Source organism: Zonotrichia leucophrys, chromosome Z (assembly GCF_028769735.1).
Source record: "Zonotrichia leucophrys gambelii isolate GWCS_2022_RI chromosome Z, RI_Zleu_2.0, whole genome shotgun sequence".
NCBI classification, from domain to species: domain Eukaryota; kingdom Metazoa; phylum Chordata; class Aves; order Passeriformes; family Passerellidae; genus Zonotrichia; species Zonotrichia leucophrys.
In genome coordinates, this window is record NC_088200.1 from 19329931 (window position 1) to 19352640 (window position 22710).

The window sequence follows — 22710 nt, forward strand, 5'->3', positions numbered from 1 at the left end:
TGAATGAGAGGCAAAGAAAGCTCCTGTCATGGGTTGGCTATATGATGCTCATATCCCCAATCATCTGTTCTGTTTATACTGGATAATAAGCTTTGCACCATTAATATTTGTTCTGAGAGCAAAGTGGGGAGAGATTCAGCAGTTTGTTTTCAGACACTGCACTCACTCCTCCACATTCCTGCTCCTGGACTGTGTTGTCTGGACAGACAAGCAGTGTCGCAGACATCTTTTTATGAAAATCCTTTCCTTAGGATTTTTTCCTCGTGAGAAGCTGAGAGGCCTCAGAGACAAAATGTAAACAATGATTGTCTGCTGCTGTGGAATGCAACAGGTGCATCTGTGATTAGTCTCATGTGGATGTTTGGAATTAATGGCCAATCACAGCACAGCTGGCTTGGACAGTCTGGGACAGCTGCCTTTGTTATTCATTCTTTTCTATTCTTAGCCTAGCCTTCTGATGAGAACTTTTTCTTCCATTCTTTTAGTATAGTTTTAATGTAATATATACAATAAAATAATAAATCAAACCTTCTGAAATATGGAGTCAACATTTTCGTCTCTTCTCTCATTTGAAAACACCTGTGAACGCCGTCACAAAGCAGGACAGAGCTCTCCTTTGCTTTCAGTTAGTTTTAGCTAGCTGAGGTGAAGTTCCCTGGACTGTGGTTTTTTTCTTTTTCTTTGGACCTGATTAAACCTTATTTGAACTGAACACCCAGAAGAGCACCAGCAGCTCACACCTGTGACCCACTGGGCCAGGCCTGGGCCACATTTTCAGCACCACAGGGACTAATATGAGACTCAGTGAGCTGAGCTACACTCCACGGAGGGGACTTTCTGAGTTTGTCGCTTCTTTTGGAGCGGCAAATGGTTTTATTGCTTAATATTGTTTAGGTTTTATTGTTTAATAAACAGTTTTTTCCACTTCTCTCCAAGGAGATATTTTTCCTGAACTGGCTGGGGGAGAGGCCAACGGAATCTGCTTTCTAAAGGAACCTCTTCGGGAGTTCTGTCCCAAATTTGCCGTGAATCAGATCAAATACATTATTGGCGCCCAATGTGCAGCCTACCAATAACCACCTGACGTGCTGGTAACTTGTGGAGGGAGCTGCAGCTGGGTTGTATCAGGATTCATGTTTGGTCTTTGGTTTTCTCTGAGTTCAATTCCAACAGCCACTCTGCACAGGCTACAGGGGTCTCTGGTCTCAGCCACACTGTGGGGAGGGGACTTGATGGCAAGATCTGATGGCTGCTCCAGCCAGGGCTCCGCAGCCTCCCCTTCCTTCCCGCCTGGCAGCTGCTGGTGCAGGCAGGCTTCCCACAAGGGGGCTGGCCCCGCAGCTCTTGCGAGGCTCTCTTGCCTGGCAGCCAGTGGAGGGGCTGGCAGGTGCCCCAGGGGGAGAAAGGGGGCCCGCTCCCCCCAGCAGGGCCGCCTGGCCCAGCCTCACCGAAACAGGGCCGATGGAGGCCGGCGGGTGGCCCAGGGTGAGGAAGGGGCGCAGCCCGGGGCAGGGCCGCCCATCCTGGCCTGGCCGAGATAGGGGCTGGAGCCTGTTACCTCTTTGCCGACCGGAAAAGGAAGTGGAAGTTCCCGAGTTTATCTCATCCCTAACATGTGTCTTTCACAGAGGTGTGTCCAGCCTTTGAGTGGTTCAATAGACTGGTAATTACACAAAAAGCTTTTTAACTTACTTCCCTAAATTTCCTCCCATTCCAAAACTCGACACTCCCCCACTCCACCACTCTCCCACCTCCCTGCCACCCCCCAACACCCCAAAACCCAACAAACAAACAAAGGAAACAAACATACTGAAATACTTCACATAGGAATGCCATTACAATTTTTGCTCCACTAGTAAGGTGTCACTATAAGCACCTGAGACATTAGAGCTGTAAAGGATTTTGCTTGATTTTAGGACTACTCCTTTGACGTGAACCACTTGTCATATTTTTTTCCCTCCTACATCAATATTTGATGCTTACCATCAGAGAAAGAGGAGAAGAAAATAGTTCATAAAAATCTTTCTGCTTCAGGCTGTCATTAAATAACCCTCAATGTCAGCCATTTTATAATCCAGTTAGCTTTTTCCTGCATTGAATAAGCATTAAAAAACTGTTATACTTTGTGGTATTCTCTTCAATTTTCCTGCAGTTTCCTTCATTGGCATACTTTGACTAGACTGAAACTGGTTTTAAGAGCTCTTAACCTTTTAATAATCTTTTGTCTCCTTATTGTCCTCTGTCCCTAATTCATCATCTGTCATACTTTGTAATCTGATCCACTATTTGGAGAGAGGAGCACACTGGAAATCATACACTTAAAAATAAGTTAAAAATAGATCTGCTAAATAAACCCCATTATTTCTGTAAACATCTAATACCTAATATTCCTTAGCTCTCTCTCTCTGTGTCACAGCTATATTACCCCCATTGCATTATTTTCCTTGTTCTATATATAGGTAATGGAAATTATTATATATTAAAATATTTGGTCATTTATATTAGTTTCATCTATTTTTTACATTATTTACACTTGCATCTTGATCCATAGATTTCTAATAAGGCATTGTGGGATTTGGCCAGACATAAGAGATCAGTCATAAAAAGTATGCCCATTTCTGAACTTCAAAAACATACAGATCTGCTAAATACTGCTTTATTGCACACTGCTATGACCTCAAAAGTCATACTTGGTTGTCACCAGCTTCTGTTATCCAAGCTGAGAACACAGAAGCTGAATTTCATTCTTGCAGTATCAGACATGAAATATACCAACTGTTGTTTTTCTGAGAAGAAAAATTGAGCAAATGCCTTCTTGCAGACTTAAATACAAATTTCTTTGTGAACAATGAAAGCAAAAGATATTGATTTGATCCAAGGAACAGAACAAGACAGGGATGAAAATGTGGCTCTGATACAGTTGATGGAGAAAGAGAAGAGTGAACCTATTTTCAACACTGGAATATGGGAGGTACCACAAAATTTTGTGCTGCCCTTTTTAGAGTCCCAAGTTTATTTAATTGAATTTATTTCATTAAATTTAAATTTGGGCACAAGCAACCAAAATCTGGGACTAATAGGAGTAATGCAGGAATTATTTGTTCTGGTCTCCACAGCCAGCCCTCTCTGTCTCTGACAAACCACTCAGGGCATTTAAATACTGGAGTACAAATAACCAAAATAAGTAATGATATAATTATTTTACACAAATTAAAATGTTGCTTTCCCCCTTAGAGCAACCTGAAAATAGGACGATTCATTGGTTAAATTTTAATGGAACAATCAAAGAGCACTTACTTCCCCAGCATGGGGTACCCTCGGTGGGCATTTACAGAGTTAGGAATGCTTTGTGTCTGCTCTGACCTGATTGGTGTAAAGTCCCTTGATGGTATGCTGTGTTTGTTAAATTGGCAACAGCCTGTACTTGGATAAACCTTATTAGCCAAAAATAATAGACAGTTTGGTTGCCAGTTTTAATGCTCATGTGTTGTAATCAGCAGGGTTGGTTTTTCTTTTTCCTTTTTATGTCGGTGTTTTGGAGGTTAATCTCTGTTATCATCATGTTAAACTTGCTCTTATTCTTATCAGTTATATTTAGTGGCAGATTGCAAGCTTTACTCATTATCTTGTTAAATCAGTAGGTGAAAGCCTTTCAAGGCATTTCTTTTTAAACTTTATTAATGTTAATATGCCAGATGGGACAAATTAAAATGGTTCTGTTTTTCATGCTGCCACTACCCACAATTTTACTACATTGTTTGCTGTTTAAGGGAGGATATGAAAATGATAGGTACAGAGTTCTGTAATAAAAGTCCAGAACATGGTGGTAAAACCTATCTGGAAAAGTGTTTTGGGGTTTTTTTTCAATTAAATTAATACATTAAAAAATGTCAGTTCTATGTATGCAGCTGGTTTGATCTTATTATAACTGAGTTCAAGGCTGTCTTGATCAGAACAGTGTGGCAATATACTTTTTGGGTCAAAAAAGTATATTGGGGGTCAAAAGAAGGCTTCAGCACATTTATCATCCCCTGTTATTGGTGCTAGTCCCCTCATCATCTCTGTGGCATTATGCGCGGATGCCAGTAGTCCCATAAACCACACAGACAATGAACATTTCCACAGTCGCCTGAGCTGGGTCTCTAAGAAACACCTGTAAAACTGCCTTTGGAAGTCATCAGTGTATTGTTCAATGCTCCTTAACAGGTAGCCTCATATAATTTTGTTGATTGGTAAGGCACTTTGGGGACAAAACTCTTTGTTGTGTGGCTTTGCTTAGTACACAACCACTGATGAGAGTAGTGGTTTTACTAACAGCAACAGTTAAACAATAAAAACAAAATCAAGTAATTGTTAGGCAGATATCTCCTTTTTTCAGTCCTGCTGAAATGTTGTCATGGGACAAATGGCTTCCTTTTCTGATTTTAGTGAGATTCAGCTTTTATAACCAGGGATCCTTTATCCCAACAGCGGAATGGCAGAGTCTGTATATTTGTGCTTTCTCCTATTAAGGTTTGTTGAATTCTTTTTATGATGCAATGTCCAGGAGCCCAGTGGGGCTTCCTTAATTTGCATGGAGAGCCCAAGAATTTCTTTACACATTCCAGTAGTAATATCTGCTATTAAACAAGAAAATCAGACCCAGATATTGTCAAATCTTGTGTTACAGCTGTTTGGATATCCCCTGACAATAGTCAGTTCATGATATTTCCTGCACATTTCACTTAGACATGGCTAAGTTGAGAAGACAACATATTAAATGAATGTAGTCAAAATCCGTAAAGAAAATAGCCCTTTCTATGAGAGAAGAGTGGAGAGTGTCTAGGAAATAGCCTTTTGTCTAATTTTATCATAAATCTAATTCTAATATTGAAACCAGCTCAGTTTCTTTACCTGTCAATACCAGCTAGAAGGATTTTAGTTTTTTCTACTTCAGGCCACTGAATCTGATGTGCAAGAAAATCACTTAGAATGAATATTATAGAAAATTAAACTAGTACTGAAATACACTTAGCTATTAGAATTCAAATAGGCAATGTTAGGATTTGCCCATTTAAAATGAATCCACATATTATAAATTGCTGTAAACAATTTGTATATTTACAACAAAATGTAGTATTGTTTAATTTGTGTTGTGGCTATTTCAAGGCTGTTTTTCCCTATAGTCTTCTTTGTGAGCAACAGTAGGAAAAAACCCCTCGAAACTGCTACACCTGTTATCACTGCAGATCCGTGATGTGCATATAAATGCCTATGCCTATATGATATATAAATATATGTGTGTATTTATGTGCATGTGTGCATATGTAATTATATAAATTGTGTCTAGTTATGTGCATATTCTTCCTTTTGTATGGTAAGGATTTTGACTAAACATAGGGTGCAAATCAAGGCTGAAGGAAACCACAAATATAACAGGATGACTGGAGTTTTAAATAGGAGAGATGGTGCAATATTCTGTGCAAGATTTGTGCTTGCCACATGCTTCAGGACTGCAGATAGAAGCATGAAAAGCAGATTAGAAAAGCAAAAAGTCTGATCTTAAAAAGGCCAGCCTTACCTTCCTGCACTCCATTAACCACAGGACATTGTGGCTTTCCCTGTCTAGCATGTTCTTAATGGAAGAAGGAGTGCAAAAGGGGAAATAGCATCCATCTCAGGAATCATTTCAGATTCTGTACCGTTAATGGATAAGTGAACACTGTATTAGAACTGCTCTGAATGAAACAAAAATTTATTTCTTTAATATTACCCCCAAATCCTTTTCCTCAAAATGTTCCATTAATTTTCAGGAGAAGGTTTCTTTCTTAATTTCTTTCTACTTTTTTTATTCCATATTAATTTGTTTCCATTAGAAATAGGAGGAGAGCTAGTAAAGCATTACAATTGGTGGAGCAAGCTACAAAGGTTTATAAATACTAACAATTACATATCAATTCTTGTGAAACTCCACCAGATCTGATTAATATCGAAGTATTTATCTGAGGAAATGGAATTTATAGAACTTGTGAAATTTACTTGCCAGAGCCAGGTAAACGGTTCTAAATTTAACTCTAGTTTTTGTTGTGCTGAAGAAAGCTCTGGACATGTTGCCACAAACTAAAAAAAAAAAAAGATAAAATGTATAACTTATTATGCTGCTGATTATTATAATGAACATGTAATATATGAACAATTTAACATAAAATAACTTGCCTGTTTCAACAGTAGAGACCCCAAAGTGATTTTGAAAGATGAGCCATCATTTCGTTTTTGCACATTGTATTATCTAGATTATATGTAAAATATGAAAATGTTTCAGATTGAGCACAGACCACTACTTCAGGTATTGGAGTCTTTGTACATTAAATATATATTACTCCTGACACTGAAAATACACCTGGATGCATAGAAATTTCAGTCAGCAACAACCATCTAATCTGCCTAGAGGTGAAGGTGTTTTGCCACATAATCCATTTGCAAAATATGCAGGAGATATGGTGAATATATTTCAAAATATATTTTGACTCAGATACATCACATGACAGCAAGCATTTAATTTGTTGTACCTATTACCAAATAACTGGGAAAAAAATGCATCTTCTGCTCAGAACAGATTTTGGTGACAGGCATCTTGTCATGTCTTTACTAGATTGAAAAGCCCTTCCTGACATTTTTTTGTATGGACTTTGCTCCTTAACCTTCTGTTTGTTAAGATGAGTAGACTGAGTTTCTTCAGCCTTTATTCATGTGGCACATTTATGTATGTTCATTTCTAAATGACAGCAGCACAGAAATGAATGTTTCTTCTAGGAATCCTCCCACTGAGGCAGACATATCTCAAAATTCAGCGCCTTGGCGGCTTGACTGCTATGACAGTACAGATGATTAGTTTTTTGCTGGCTGAGAAGATCTATCTTAATTAAGATAAAAATAGTAAATTGCCTAAATATTGAGTACATGTAGAAGAATATATAAGTCATTGACTAATAGATGCTTTTGAAAGCCTAAATTAATGTTTAAAATGTTTCTTCAATTAAAATAAACACAAAATCTTGAACTTATAAATAATATGATTAGGATGGGCCTTTGTTTTATTTTCTCTGCCCTCACTACTTTTTTTTTTAATATATTGTGGTTGTTGTTTATTCATCATGAGTATGCTTTCTTTGGCAAGTTTTCTGACAAATACAATTGTGTAATTATATGATACCCAGCACAGGGCTTGAGAAGACAGTGTTTGAGAGGGCAGGGAGAAGGTGCTGTACAGGGTTGCCATGAGGACATCTCTGCAAAGGCTTGGGGAGGGAGATTGCCTCTGGGAAGTGTTACTCTCAAGGTTTGTATATTACTACAGGCCATAATGTGAGGAACTCACTTTAACTAGCTTAAATCTTCCGGCTTTAACAAGCTTGGGCTGTGCCTTCCCCTCTCTTCACCTGATGCTTCACCAGTATTAAAGGCAGAGAGGTTATCAAGTGCTGTATGATTCAGCCAAACTCAAACCCTGGAGTCTGGGCTTTGTAGTGCTGATATATTATGAATGATAAGTAAATAGTAAATCAGTAGGAGGAATAAGAATTGCTAATGCCTTAACCAGTGAGAGAAACTTGGGAGGTAAATGGAGGTGGATGGAGTGATGAGAAGAGTTAATATTACAAGCATTCAGCCTTTCTCATAATTTTCACTTGTTCACTAAAAATATATCAAACAAATGGCTTCTATACTTGGAAGTGTGTGTGAGGGAGACCCTTGCACTTTTTAGATAATAGATATACATTTCTAAGACTGTGCAACTGTTATCTTTCTTATCAAGTTGTTTCCCTTTTGCATAAAGCCCACAGATGCCCAAAGCTTACACTTAGAAGGTGAATAAAATCCTATATAGTATTTTTTTGCACAGGAACTCACCAAAATCATATGGAGAATCAGAATAGTCTTCCTTCTTTTCTGTATTTATGGAAGGTAAGCCAAAGCATTGCCTCAATGTTTGTGATGATGCAGTTGTTCTGCAAGAAGTGTGTTATCTGAAGCTGTGTACATTTTTTTCCAGTTTCAGTTCACACAATTGTTGAGTTTAATATGAACTAAGAAACTCAAAGTGAAAGTCAGCTGGAACATTTTTCTCTTGGTTTATGCTGGAAGGTATGCAAAACCAGAGACAGTAATTTTCACTCAAAATTAACTTGTTCCAGGTCTGAAATAAATTTAGCTTAAATTTAGCACCCAGGTTCTATAAAACTTTTTGGTGATCCTACTTTGAAGTTTTTTTTTAAACTTAGGAAAGTTGATGACTTATTAATATCCATGTAAGACTAAAACTCACTCATATGGAATGAGAACTCTGTAGAGTTCTCATATAGCACTCATATGCTACACATAACAATACATATGTGAGAAGATTTTTTTGTATATGGGGAAAAAACTCACATCTATTCTAAATCTGTTTGCACCAGCTTGTTTTGTTCACTTTGAGGAACTGGTATTTTCAGTTGTTTGGAACTCTACTCCACAATGCACAATCCTTATGCAAAAAAATCCAAACGGAACCCTTAATTTCATTGTCTTATTTTTGCATAAATGAGTTTTAAGACAGGATTGGGGTATGAATCACTGTTGAGGTGCCTGCTTTCAAAATGTACTGAGCAGAAATCAAACAAAATTTTTGTGCACCTGCTTCTTTGGTAAATTTGAAAGGACACTGAAAATGGTATTCAGGGTATTAGTTAGGAAGCCATTTTCCTCAGAACTTCTTTTACTTTTTTCACCTTTTTATCCTTACAATTACTATAATTTTCTATAAGAAAAAAACCCTTTTCATACATAAAATTTCTACTTTGATCTTAATTTTGGTGCTCTTGGTGGCATCTATCTTATTTTATACCAATATAAATTTCAGGAGAATTAAATTTTGAGCCATTATACATAGAAACGAAGCAAGGAGATAAAATCAGCACATGTATATGTAGTGTACCTTTAATTGGACTTTATTTTTTTAATTGGACTTTAACTGTAACACTGGAAAAAAGATTTAAATACAGACATTGATGCATGTATGACCTTCTGGATACCTTTTTCTATCTTTTCTTGTGCCTCAATTTAGTAAGAATCTTATTTACAAAAGATCTTTAAGAAACACTTTTTATATCTTTACCTCAGCATGCTCTGAGGTATAAAAAAAATTAAAATATATAGAATGACCCCTTTTTAAAAAATCAGATTCAAAGAAAAAAATTGTAACAAAACATTTTCTTCCTTGACTATAATCTTCAGGAAAAAAAAATCAATGGTGACATATTTCTATCTGCATTTCAGTGTTTTTATGAGTTTAGCAGCTCTGAAATACCTGAGCAATATTAGGCACACATGGTACTGTGCACTGAACACTGGATTTCTAGAGGAAAATGGAATTTCATCAGGCTCTGATAAGGACCTCATATTAAAGACTCATTCTGAGTTTCATAATATCTTGCAGTGAAAGCTCAGATGGTAACATCCAGATGTTACAGACATGTTTTAATGTGCTATCAACCTGAAGTACTCTGAGAGTAGTCTACTGCCCAGTGTGTTCTCCAACATTCACAGCTCCAATGTCACCCAGAATCTCACAGATCCTTCTCATAATGGCAAAAAAATTAGAGTATACCTGTCGGATCTCAAGATCTCAGTCCTGAGATGCTGAGCCTCCGAGACCACCTTGGGGGGCTCGGGAGTCCTGGAATGTTGCCAGAAGTGTCTGGTGGCAGGACTTTAACCCTACACAGGAGACGACAAGGATGAGGGCTTCACAGGGTGAATGGTGAAGGGATTAGTTAATTAGAGAGTGAGAAACAGGGTTTAGGATTTATGTACAGGGGGGTTTGGAGGAGTAAGATGGAGGAATTGGGGTGTGTCCTGTCCTCCTTCTTCTTCCTCTTCTCCTCCATCTTCTTTGGCCATGGTGGCACCTTTGGATTGGTTATTACTGAGAGTGCACCGAGTTATAAGAATAGATGGTATTGGGGAGAAATGATAAATATTGTACACGTAACAAAGGGTATAAAGATACGTGGCGGTCCGGAGGACGGCACAGTGTGCCCATGGCTGACTGCTGAGCAGATCTTTGTTCGGCTGAAAGAACATCTTTTAGATAAACAATTAATAAACATAAAAACCGAAAGAAGAACTGAAGCCTCTTCTCGTCCTTCGATACGCGGGCTGCCCCAAGGCCACCCCGGGCCTTTCCAGGCCCCTCAAACAGCCGAGATAACCGGACATATACCAACACCAATGAAGGTGTTGTAAGAGTGCTGCATGTGAAGAGAGATGATTTCAGGCCCCCACAATCCATGCTGGCAAAGACTTGAAGCCTGTGGAAGCATTTAATATCTGACAGAAAGTGTACTCTCCTACCACTATTTTGTCAATAATTAGTGCAGATTGGCAGAACGAGCTGAGCAAAATTGGGCAGATCCTCTGGGTGCACAAGCATATGTGTATCAGAATGATAGGCTCCAATAAACCCTAAATAATCAATATCCACTAATTCTTAATTATCTCATTCTGCTGAGGTAGTGTGAGAGATATATCAAGAAAGGTAGTGTGAGAGATATATCAAGAAACCGCCTTCCACATGCATTCATTAAGAATTCAGATTTAGTAGCTGTTGGTGATGTTGGGATAATTAGCAGCAAGAAAAAATGGAAGAAATGTTGGTTGCTATAGCAACCTGTTCATCATGATCTACAGCATAAACACCCAGATTAATTTACAAGTTGCCAGGTAGATATATGCTTGCCTGACTGGGGTACACAGAGACACCACCTTATTTGCTTTTATTAGGGCTTAATCATCAACATTAGAGCTTTCAAAGTATGTGTGCTATCACTGTCAATCATAGAGGAGCTAGATACTTTTAGGGCCAAATCCACCAGCACAGTCTCTTTGCACCTCTATCTGAGGTGGATTTGCTTCCTCTGAAGGGAAGGAGGAGAAAAAGCATTCCTCCAGTTACCGTATGAAGCCACTGCAGGATCACTGGAACTGAGATAACTCCTATGAGCTATCTGTGTGGTAAAAGTCATATTCTCCCTCTGTAGAGAGCCCGACCCATATCCTTGACTCTTAATGATATTTTTCCCTAGAGAGCCCTTGGTAAAAGGAACTCTGTCTATGAAACAGCCTTTGGTGGTGTGCAGTGGTACATGACGCACAAGTGAGGATACCTGTCTTGCTGGGGTTATACACTTTGTGCAATCCAAGACTCCATAAAGCTGCCAGCCTATTGAAGAAGTGTATCATATTTGGTAAAACTGTCAAGTAGACATTTGAAGCACTGGAGGTGGGACAAGGAGCTAACATCATGCCATGATGAAGTGTGCAAAAAACCTAAATGAAACATGAAGGGAGGAGAGTCAGTGCCCACTGGATAAGCAGAGCTGTCACTCCAAAGTAGTGTTTGATAATGATTTATAATAAATGATAAAAAATTTTATAGACATACTGTAAATAATACAGGCAAAAACTAACTGCTGGAGTCTCTCTGTTGCTACTTTTCTCCTGCTAGTGAAAACCTTCATATTCTAACCTCTTATTACTGCCTTACAGGAAAAACCTCCGGCTTTTGTGCTGTAAAGTCTTGTGTTGGTTTCCTCAGAACTGACATCTTTTGGCTACTTTGGGTACTAGCTGCATGTTGTATCAACAGCCTTGCCTCCCAAATATACACATGTGTTTCTGATGCTGGTCCAGACCGTTGCCTCCCCAGGGGCCTTGCAGCTGTTTGTGCAGTTCTCATTGTGGAACTCATTCAGCTGCAGAACCGTGCAGAACTGCTCAGAGCTGGGGGCTAGAGATCACACATGGAGCCTTGGAGGCTTTGGGTAGGACAACATAATGGAGTTGAGCTAGAACATGGGTTGGAGTCAAAACTCTTCTTCTTGATCCCTTTAGTCCTCACTTCCGCTTGTCCATCCACAGGAGTTAAGTACAGTCCCTCTTTTCAGGATTTTTTTTCTGACACTCTCCTAGAAGGAACGAAGCTTCAGTCAACTAAAGGCATCAGAGAATATTTTCAACAAGCCAGGAAAGATATAGAAAATATAAAATGAAGGAGACCCATGTACAAGTGAAAATTAGTGGGTAGTAGAATAGGTAGGTAAATATCATCTAACTAAAAAGACAAAAATGAAGAAAAAAGAGATTATGTTTGAATCATCTCTATCTTACAAAGCACATGGCTCACTCTGTGCTGACCCCAAAGCTGCTAATACCTATCCTGCAATTTCACCATGTTGAAATGAAAAATATTTTTGCCTTTTAGTTTTGCCAACAGCCTTGTGATTTAAAGAGAAATGACACCATGGGATAAGAAAAACCAACCAACCAAAAGCCAGCAAACAGTTACAGAAAGCAGATTTGATCATCTGTGACATCTTTCCTCTCTGGGAGCCATCATAGTAATGTAGATCCTCCAAGCCACATATTGCATATTCCCACCTGAGCTGCTGAAAAAATGCCAAGGAAAAGCCACCTTTGTAGAAAAATGTAAATGCCTATCTGTCCAGCATAAGGAGTTTGATGGATTATACTGGCCACAGTTTACTTTATCAGTCCATATACTGTGTAATATTGACTGGGTCTATTTTTTTTTGGCTATTCTGAAGTAAATCAATCAAGACTTAACATATGTCCTAAACTGCTATAGTTTATTTATAAGGAGAAAGACAGGCCATCAAACTATCTACAAGAATTTTAAAAATTCATCACAGAATCAAAGTCTTAAAACAATAATCAGTTCAAAAGAAAATGCTTTATGTTTTAAGTAAACAATGGAAGTTATACGAAGATTTTGATTTTTCTTTTCCTGCCCTTTGCAATTTTTTCCCAATTCCAAAGCTCTGCTCATGACATTATGCCCACTCCAGAAACAGAATTTGTTTTTCTAATTCATTGTTTTGAAAAACAGCCAGTTTCAGTCATTTGATTTCAAATCTTTGGCTCTAAAGTTTTCCAAACTTTTACTATTTTAAATGGATTTCTAAGTTAGATTTTAAAAATGGGAAATGATTAAAAATATATATATAACTAAAAAGAAATGTGTTTTGATTTGGAAAATTAAAATAAAATGGATACAACTCAAAGAAATTCAAGGAATGTTTCTCAAACCCTAGTTTTATACTGAGTCAAATTCATATTAGAAAAGTGGGTTTCATACTTTCTGTTTAATTAATAGTAGACTCTACTTCACAAGACACACTCATCCTCTTAACTGGGAAACAATTTACTTAGTTCTTTATTTAGAATTTCATAAACATTGGGCAAATTTCATCTTTGGGGTAGCTTTAGAAAGCAATGAATAAAGCCAAATATCTAATTAACTGTTAAACTTTGGCAAGTATTCAAGTATTTGGCAAGAAAATATATATTCATCAAACAGTGCTAAGCATAAAATGAATTATAGAACTATGTACTAAATTTCCTTTTTTATGCCAATAAAACTTTTAAAAATAATTTAGCTCTGAAAAAGTTTCATTTTTTGCAGAAGAGATGACACAGACATTGGGTAAAAATATGTTCTTGACATCTGGTCAAAGGGACCTGCCTCATTATGGCTTTGACTTCTCTATGAGAAAAACAATTGCTAAGTTCTCCGGTAGAATATTTCTGTGCAAGGAGATCAATTTAGCTGCAAGTACATTACCAATTTGAATCCAACCCCTAAAAAAGTCAGTAAAAAGATTTCTTGCCTCATGACATAGAAGACTACAAACAGAACAAACCTCTACCACAACAATTTTTAGAAATACTGCTACATATAACTGAAGAGTTTTCATAGAATATCTGTACATACTTAATGACTGAAAGGCTGTAACAGTTATGTATATCATGAAGATGGTTTTGCTAGACTTTGTTATATTACTGCATAGTGAACTACTGTCTTTCCTGAAAGAAAATTCTTTCTTCGACATGTCTACCACTATCCTTCAAAATCAACATTTTGAATCTGACTTCACAGGCACACCAAAAAAGCTGCTCTGGACTATGAGACTGTGCATGAGAACAGCAAACTGAGCCATGGGGAAATTATTGAAAAGTTGTTATTCCTCCACTATACAAAAACTGCAATTATATTGAAAACAGATAAATTATGGTCAAAAATATTTGTGTTTTCTGAGATCTGACCTGCTGAACAGCTGACTTCCTTAAAAAACTAAATGCAATACTAAATACTATAATATAAACCCCTTCATATTTATATGTACTAATACATCTTTTGTGCTCAGGCAGACTACACATTCTGTGGTCCTTTTTTTTAAAGGAATAGTGAAAAAAAAACATATAAATTCAAAAATATTAAAAGAGGTTTTCTTCCTTTAAACATCTGACATAAATATTTGACAATATTTATTCCCCATCTCACTCTTAAAAGATGTTTTTGTGGTGATTATTTAGGAACACACTCATAGTGTATTGCCTTATATTAATTTTATATAATATTGTGGTGTTTATTGTGGACTATATTCAATTATTTTAAAATATTTTTTCCTGTACTTGAAAATAATCTTGTACTGGTCAAAATAATGACTCACTTACAGATGAGATGGTAGAATCCATGTACTGGAAATAAGCAAGGCTTCAAAGGGTCCTTCCAATGGATTCATCATGTCTATCAAAGAAAACCTTGCAAAACAGGCAGATATTTTACTTCCAGTCACAATAAATAAATACTTTGGGTTATAGAAAATATCTAGTCCTGATAGATATGTGAGATTTACATCTGTTCTGCCATATAGTATGCAACTGTTCCAAGGGATTGCTATTGACACCTGCTATGATTTCCAAGGGTTTTTTGCAGCTCTTCAGTAGGGAAAAGACTGAAAATATATGCTTGTATTTGCCCGCAGCACATTAGCAGAGGATGTGTTTACAGAGGATCCAAGACAGTGAAGTGAGTTTTGTGTTCATTTCTTGTGAATGGTCTTCTGTCCCCTATTAATCCCATATATCTACTAAAAAGAAGGGAGAGTGCTGTGCATCTCCTCAACTGTTAGAACAGGAATTATGCTTCTTCATCAAGCACAAGTAAAATAAGGTTAGGAGACCACAGCAGGTGCAAGGATTGCACAGGCATCTCTTCAACATGTCTAAGTCATTGTGGGAGCTGTGGGTGAAATGAGATTATTATACCAAAGATGCAAGGGTGATATGCTTTTATCATCCCTGGTAAGTGATGTTGCTGGTCTGTAGCTCTGAAAACTTCATAGAAGTTGTAGATTAGAGGATAAGTTACTGTGATGTCATTTTAGTAGTTTTGTCTTCCCAGCTATTACTTACCATAAAACAGTTTATTTTTTTGTTTGACTATCTTCTAGGACATATTAACTTAAACTTGCTCAATGTTTTTTTTTCTTTATTTAATGTAAATTCCAAAGTAGTGCAAAATTTAACAGCAATATTTTTGCAGTAGTAACTTAGCATATAGATTACAATTTTGAATGTATGTGTTGTGGCTATGGTATCTTTAAAATATGTTGCACGAAAGTAACTGATAATGATTTAAACATCACAAACTATGTGCACAGAGAACATGATGCACAGAGAACAAAACTAAAGTAGAAAAAGACCTCCAAATCCCTAATAGAGAAAAACAAAATAGAAATTAGTAGGTGAGATTCTATGGATTCTAAAAAATATGTCCTTGTGTCAAGTCTGCTGAGGAGCCATACATCCTGTATTTCAGTATTTCCTCACAGAGTTGAAAATGCTCAGTTAAATTTCTCCCTGCCCCTTGGATTGAACTGTGACTGTGCTGTAAGTTTCATGTAAGGGTGTGTACCTGGTCCTGCCACTGAAAAGCACAGCAGTAGCTACTTTGCTAACAGCAAAGTAGCTGTTAGCAACGTGGAATCTGAATGGCAAGTGTCATTTGAGATGGATGAGAACAGATTGCAGCAGTTTACAAATTATGTATCATTTTGAGACACACCATGTTTTTAAGTGGTGCTTCAGGCAGCAGAATAAAGTGCTCATTGTTTCTTCACCTTCCTTTCCTGATTTGGTTTCTTTGTTGTTAGGACCAACACCCAAGACCAAACTTGCTTTTTATTCAGTGGAATTGGGCAAGTATCCAATTCACAATTGAACACTTTTAAAAATTTAGTTTAAATAATGCATTTTGTGCATGACAAGTGATTAAATATTTGAGTCTAGTTCGAATTCTTTGTTCTTTCATCCAAATGTTAATAATTAAAGTGTTTGTCTGCAAAGAGACAGTTTCTTACTCAACCATATCTCATTTTTTCTTCTTCCTGGCTGAAATCTTAATTCCATCTTTACAATATTTGAAATTTTAGCTAATGGCATACAGTACCTAAAGACTGTGTCTCACAGAGTAATTTGGAAAATAATAAGAGATAAGAAAAATAGAATGTTATCTGGGGCAGATAATGTGCATTTCATCAACACAGAATGTACCTAACAAGTTACAGGTCTGTATAAAAAATTAAAAGATAGTGGTAATACTGATAATATCATTGTGAGACCGAGTTTAAGCACAAATATCTATATTTTAATTGATAGAGAAAGCAAGAAACATTCTTCATAGTTTGTAATTATGATATTTCATACATAAAGTCCCTCTTTTTAACAATCTAGGGTTTTGATCATGTTCTGTAGCCCTCTCCTCAACACGTGACCCATGGCATTAAATTTTTAAATGAAAGACAAAAACAAATGTTCTAAGCCTAAAAGTAATTTTTCAAAATGATACATGAGAAGCATACGCAAATCTTACCCACGAACAGGAATTTATCAGTACCACCCATGCACCACTTTAAAATGAAGCTAACTTACGTACCTTGCTTTTCCTTCTTTATTTTATTTGACATTTTCCTACTGGTTACTTTCAAATTAATATATGAAGATGGAGCAAAAGATTTTCTTTTGTATAATATTCATTCATGTCAGATCAGCTTCAACTGAGTATTCATGTCCCAAGCTGATTTTGTACTTGATGAATCAATGTTAAAGCTTTGTAGACAAACTAAGAGGCAACAGAGAATTTAATAAATTCCTTCACCTATACCACCATCAGCTATTACAACATCATGGGCCAAGCCAAACTTCTGAGTAATTTGAACTTTGACAAGCAGTATATCCTACAGGTCCAAGGATATGGGGAGATCAGAGGACCTTTTTAATCTTAGTGGGCCAGAAAATTATTTTTGGTGAAAACTTCTCTAGTATTTGTAGAAATTAATTTCATATTTGGAGGTGGCTGGCAGATTTGCCACATTTTATTTATTTCAGGCAGTGGGCTGAAAAGAAACATAATCTTTGTCCCTAAATTTTGTCTGTGAGAAAAATCAGAAATGTAAAGAATCCAACTGTCTTGAGCAGATCTCTGCCACTCTACATTAAAACATAGTTCATCTGTTGTCTGCTAAAAATTACCCATAGGAAGCTGTAGTCTTGTCAAGACCTAGAGAGGGACCTTCTTGCTACTGTCACTAAGGAAAAAAAACAGTGAGGGAAAAGGGCTTACACCTGGATTTTTAGCATATCCAAAGTTAGATTCCTGTATCTTGTGGAGTCATGGGAACAGTAGTAGATAGATACAATAGAGCACTTCCATCATTTTTCATGACTAATAAGTGCACAAAATGAAAGAAAGAAAGAAAGAAAGAAAGAAAGAAAGAAAGAAAGAAAGAAAGAAAGAAAGAAAGAAAGAAAGAAAGAAAGAACACTAAACCTACAAAAACAAACCAAATTAGAAAAGTCAGCACTAAAAAAGAGAAGCCATTAGAGAACCAAAGTCTAGTTGAAATTTTTTTCTGAACCTCACAGTGTTTTACCCTCTAATATCTGCAAAAAATAAAGGGCTAAAGAAATAAAGGGCTCTTACCAGCCAGTAAAATATATTTTTAATTAACATATAATTTTTATTAACATGAGACTTTTATTAGCATACTATATGATGAATGTCAAATTGAACCAATCAGCAATAAAGTGTATGTCTGATACAATTTGGAAAATTGAATCAATAATTTTTGCTTTTTCTTTTTTTTTGAAAAGTAGATGTGTCATATCAATACACACAAAAAAAAGAATATGAAGAAAGGGAAGAAAAAAAAAGGAAGCTATTTTTGAAGCCTGTAAAACCAAACTGAACAAAATAACTGAAAGTACTCTGGACATCCACAAATGCATCATTTCTTAACAGTCAGTTCTTAACAGGAAAAGGTATAAAATTCAGTGAGTCAGAAACTTTGTCATTTAGGTTTTGCATATATCTCATTATGTTGTATATAAAACAGTCCTGTAAAATACCACAAAATCCCCACAATTTCACCCAACATGCCTATTCAAATCTTGAGCTACCACACTGGCCATCTTTCAGTACTTTAAATGTCTCTCAGTGTTACAGACGGAGTACTGATAGAAAGTCCAAAGGCAAATGCTTTTCCTCTTCTGTAGTTTTTCCAGGCTGAACTTTTATTATGCAGTATCTCAACACTTGCCCCCTAACCACTAAATTTGAAAGAATTGAAGTGTTAAAAATGGGAAAACTGAGTTGCTCGTAAGTTCTTTTTGTTTCTTTTTTTTTAAAGAACATTAAAGATGAATTTCAAACAAAAAATAAAACCCTTGCTGCCCTTAAGTGTTTCACTTTGACACAAAGCAGGGGGCTTATTAACTGGAATGGAAAATATCTGGTAATTGCTTTATTTTCCATCTGATACTGTCACCCTTATTGGTTGCATACTATAAAAAAATGAGAACTGGTGTAAGGATCATAGTATTAGAAGAGGAAATCATACTTTGACTCTTCTACAACTCCTTGTAATTTCAGGAAAATTTCCTGTGAAAATTTCTGAGGCCACAATAATCTTGTATAGCATCCACACACTGCTTTAAATAAAGACAAATATTAAAAAAAAAAACAAAAACCAACAAAACCACAGAGGCAAAAATCTCACGAAAATGCACTTTTCACCAAAAAACCAATATTTTGTAAAAAATTGAAATGGAATAAAGATGAAAATGAAGGAAAGACTGTTTCTCTGTAATGTTTTCCTGTTAGCTTTTGAAAATCCTACAGTGACTGCAGATAGCAAACTGATGTGGAGGAGAGGCACAGTTGTGCCAAATTGGAAACATATTTTGAGCAGAATAGAAATGAAGGGAATAGGGGTCCTGGTGAAGATGGAAGATGAGTTGCACAAAATTTCAGTCTCTCATGCATAACCTCTCAGGCAGAACTAGAGGTTGCACATCAGTTAGAAATATAGATATATATTGTGGATATATCTGGATATAGAATTTTCAGAAAAAGGTAGATATCATCAGAAAAAGAGATTCTGGATTTTTAAAAAAATATTAATTTATTTATTTAGTTATTTAGTGCTTCTAGATATTGTCAGCATACATTGAGGAAGCTGGTAGGACTACTGTGAGAAACTTGATAGGATTTATTGTATGGCAAAAAGAAACCATGAAGGAGAGTCTTACCTTTCAGAAGCTTAGAGATAGTACATGAATGCTGTTCTGCAACAGGGAGGCCTCCATCCACACAGCCATCATGACAGGAAGGCAAACTCTGTGCCTGAAAATTCATTTCAGACACTAAAATCATGTCAGCCAGGGTAAGAATGAAAAGTTAAGGTAATGCCTGAATCAGTGATCACAATGTTAAGTGATTTTTGTAATGAGCCTATACATTGGTTACTTCAGCTACTGGTCTAGTTAATATTTGTTCAACAATGATTGATTTTAGGAAATGCTCAGGTCCAGAGGTAGAAACGTAATCTAAAGCCATGCAGAGAGGGACAGAGAAAAACTTTTATGTGCTTGATGCTGGTACGGTATCTTGGTAACATATTTGTAAGCTTATCTATTTAAAAGAGTCTTAAAAGAGCTTATCAATTTAAAAAGAATAAATTATGCTGAATCACCTCCACCTTTTCCTTACACATAATCTGATTTCCCTTTAAAAGCTAATTATCCTTGTTAATTATTTTTGAATCCATAGATTGTGTTAAAGTCATTGAACTTACTACTTTTTAGTAGTAAGTTGTTTTTTGTTTTTTTTTAAATTTGTTTACGTGGGTACTGTTGCTTAGGCCTGAAGCAGCAGGAGCGTCTCCCTTGTTCCCCAGGAAGCTCTGGAACTGATTTCCACCCTTGCAGCTGCCAGGATGGAGGGACAAGCAAGAAACTCTCCTTCTCTTTGCAAATCCCACATAAAGGTCTGCGCACAGTGGCAGACCTGGCCTTCACTTGATATGCTCCTGCAGCAAGGGCTGGTGCAACTCATCCTGCTGTACTTAGTGTCTCCCTGACACATATTTAGCATCAAAAAGATAGCTGGGCACAAAACTAGGCAGGATCACTCATTAAGTTTGTGAACAGTCAATATATCCCTTGGAGGAGCAACGTCACAGCTGGTGGCATATCATCCCTTTGACTGAATGTGTTCTGCTGTTTTCCTGTTTACCGACTTCCGACTCCTTACAAACATGGATGATGGAAGAAGAAGTTTTCTTCTTCTCATGGAGAAGGCTAGACTGATGCAATCCCAGCTCTCAGTAGTGGCGTGCAGATAGCAAGGCTGCCCTAGAGCTAAATATAGAAGGCCCAAACTCTGTGTCTCTTGGTGAATTGGAGGCACAGAGTGCACAACCTTCACTTTCACTCTCTTCATTGAGCAGTCAGCTCTGACAGCCTGGCTTATGTTCGATTGCACTTTATTGAACTAGGAGCCACCACCATGTAGAAACAACACAGAGGTTGTAACCTGATTGTGCAGAAAAGTAACAGGAGAAATTCATGTTTTATGAAAATCTGTGTGTACAAAGATAAGGCTATGAAAGGTGGACACATTGCTCCCAAAGGCAACAGCATTGTCATTTGCTCACAAAGACTGTCTGGATTTTTTCTTTATAGCTGGTACCCTAAGAGATGCTTTTCTGTATTCTCAGTTAAAAATTACTTAATTTTACTAAACATGTGTTCTAAAATTCAGGTTTTTTACTATGCATTTATACTATTATTTCTTTTTACTAAATATTGCCATACTAAAGCCCCCCACTATAATAGATATATGCTTAATTGCCTGAGACTATTGCATAGCCCAGAGCTGCAAACCTGACAGAATATTGAAGCTGATGATTAGCCAAAAAACAAACCTCAGGATCTCAGGACTTCAGAGTCTTGCAGGTGAGGAAAATCCGGATGATTGTGGCCTGATGAAGCAGGCACAACTTGCTTCGTCTTGCCCAGAGCCAGGTAGCATTTTGGGAAGTGGAGGGTTGGCTTCCCTGTCCCTTGACTCCCGCCTCACCATCCCAATTATTTGGGAATGTGATACCTGGAGTAAGGAAGCAAGAGCACTGAGAATGACTTTTGCCCCACTCCTGAATGTCTTTCAGAACCACATGGATACTTCCCAGCTGAAAGAGGCTTTGCTTGGTAGGTAGAAAATACACCTGACTATACATTTTTCTCTTCTTTCTGTTTTGTTCTTCTCTGAAGGATTGTGACTATATTTTGCTCAGGACTATGCCAATAACGTCCTAAATCATCCATTACCTTCCTTTCCTGTCAGACACATGAATTTTTTTAAACAGCTGATGTGAACATGCCAGTCAGTATGTGGGGAAAGAGCCTAATTTTTTCATTTGAGATAAGGACCTGATCAAAAAAAAAAAAAAAAAAGATGCAAACAGCTAATTCTCATTTGATGTCAACAGGATTTAGTGTAAAAGTGGAGTTGGACTCCTCACTATCTGTCTCTGGCACTAAGAGACTTCAGACATACCCACCAGAAAAACAACAACAACAACAACAAAACCCCAGTAAAGTGTTTGCAAAAATTTCTAGCCTTTAAAAGATTGAGAAATAATAATGATGCTGTGATACACACAGATAGGCCAAAATTGAATGGATAGGAATCTGAAAAGGTTTCAATAAAAGAGAAATTCTTAAAGGCATAAATATGGGCATAAAAGCAAATACACAGAAACGAGGACTTGCCTTCTCCCACCTTCCAGAATATGATTTCATGCCACCAAATACTTTAGGAAAGGAAAAAAAAACCCCACCATTCTAAAATTAGGAGGTTGATTTGAAACTAATTCTGTAGTCTCAGAAACAAGATATTTTCCTCTGCAAGTGCCTTCCTTAAAAATGTTTATAAATGAGTGCAGATACTATTGTATGGAACAGGAAGAGGATTTGAATTGTGTGGCAGAGACAGAAGAACTGTCATATTGATCCCACTCTCATTAGAGTCAGTAAGAATTTTACCATTGATTCCAGTGGGAGCAAGGTCTTTAAGTTTTTGAATGCCAAGGCCAAACATTAAGCTGGAAGACTTTTATAGCCAAAGGCTCTAAGAATATCTATTTGATGCCAGTTTTCAACAACTGCAGGCAGCTGTTCTTGTCAGCTGGGGCCAACATGTTTACCATCCTTGGGTTCATTCACATATAGCCCCAAGGCATATATTTTCTTGCATGAGACTCTTCAATTACTTCTTTTTCCCTCTATTTGCTACACTTTGCTGAGCTTTTTCTGGTAAGTTGGCTGGGGCAGGTCTATTCTATACTTCTGATTCAACAGAAATACTGCAGCAAACAGTATATGATAACTTCAGTGCATGAATATTAGTGTCAATAGCATGGATCACCTAAAGGTAAATTAAGAGCTGATGTAAACTTTTACATAAAGTCAGTTTTGTGTTTCAGGTTC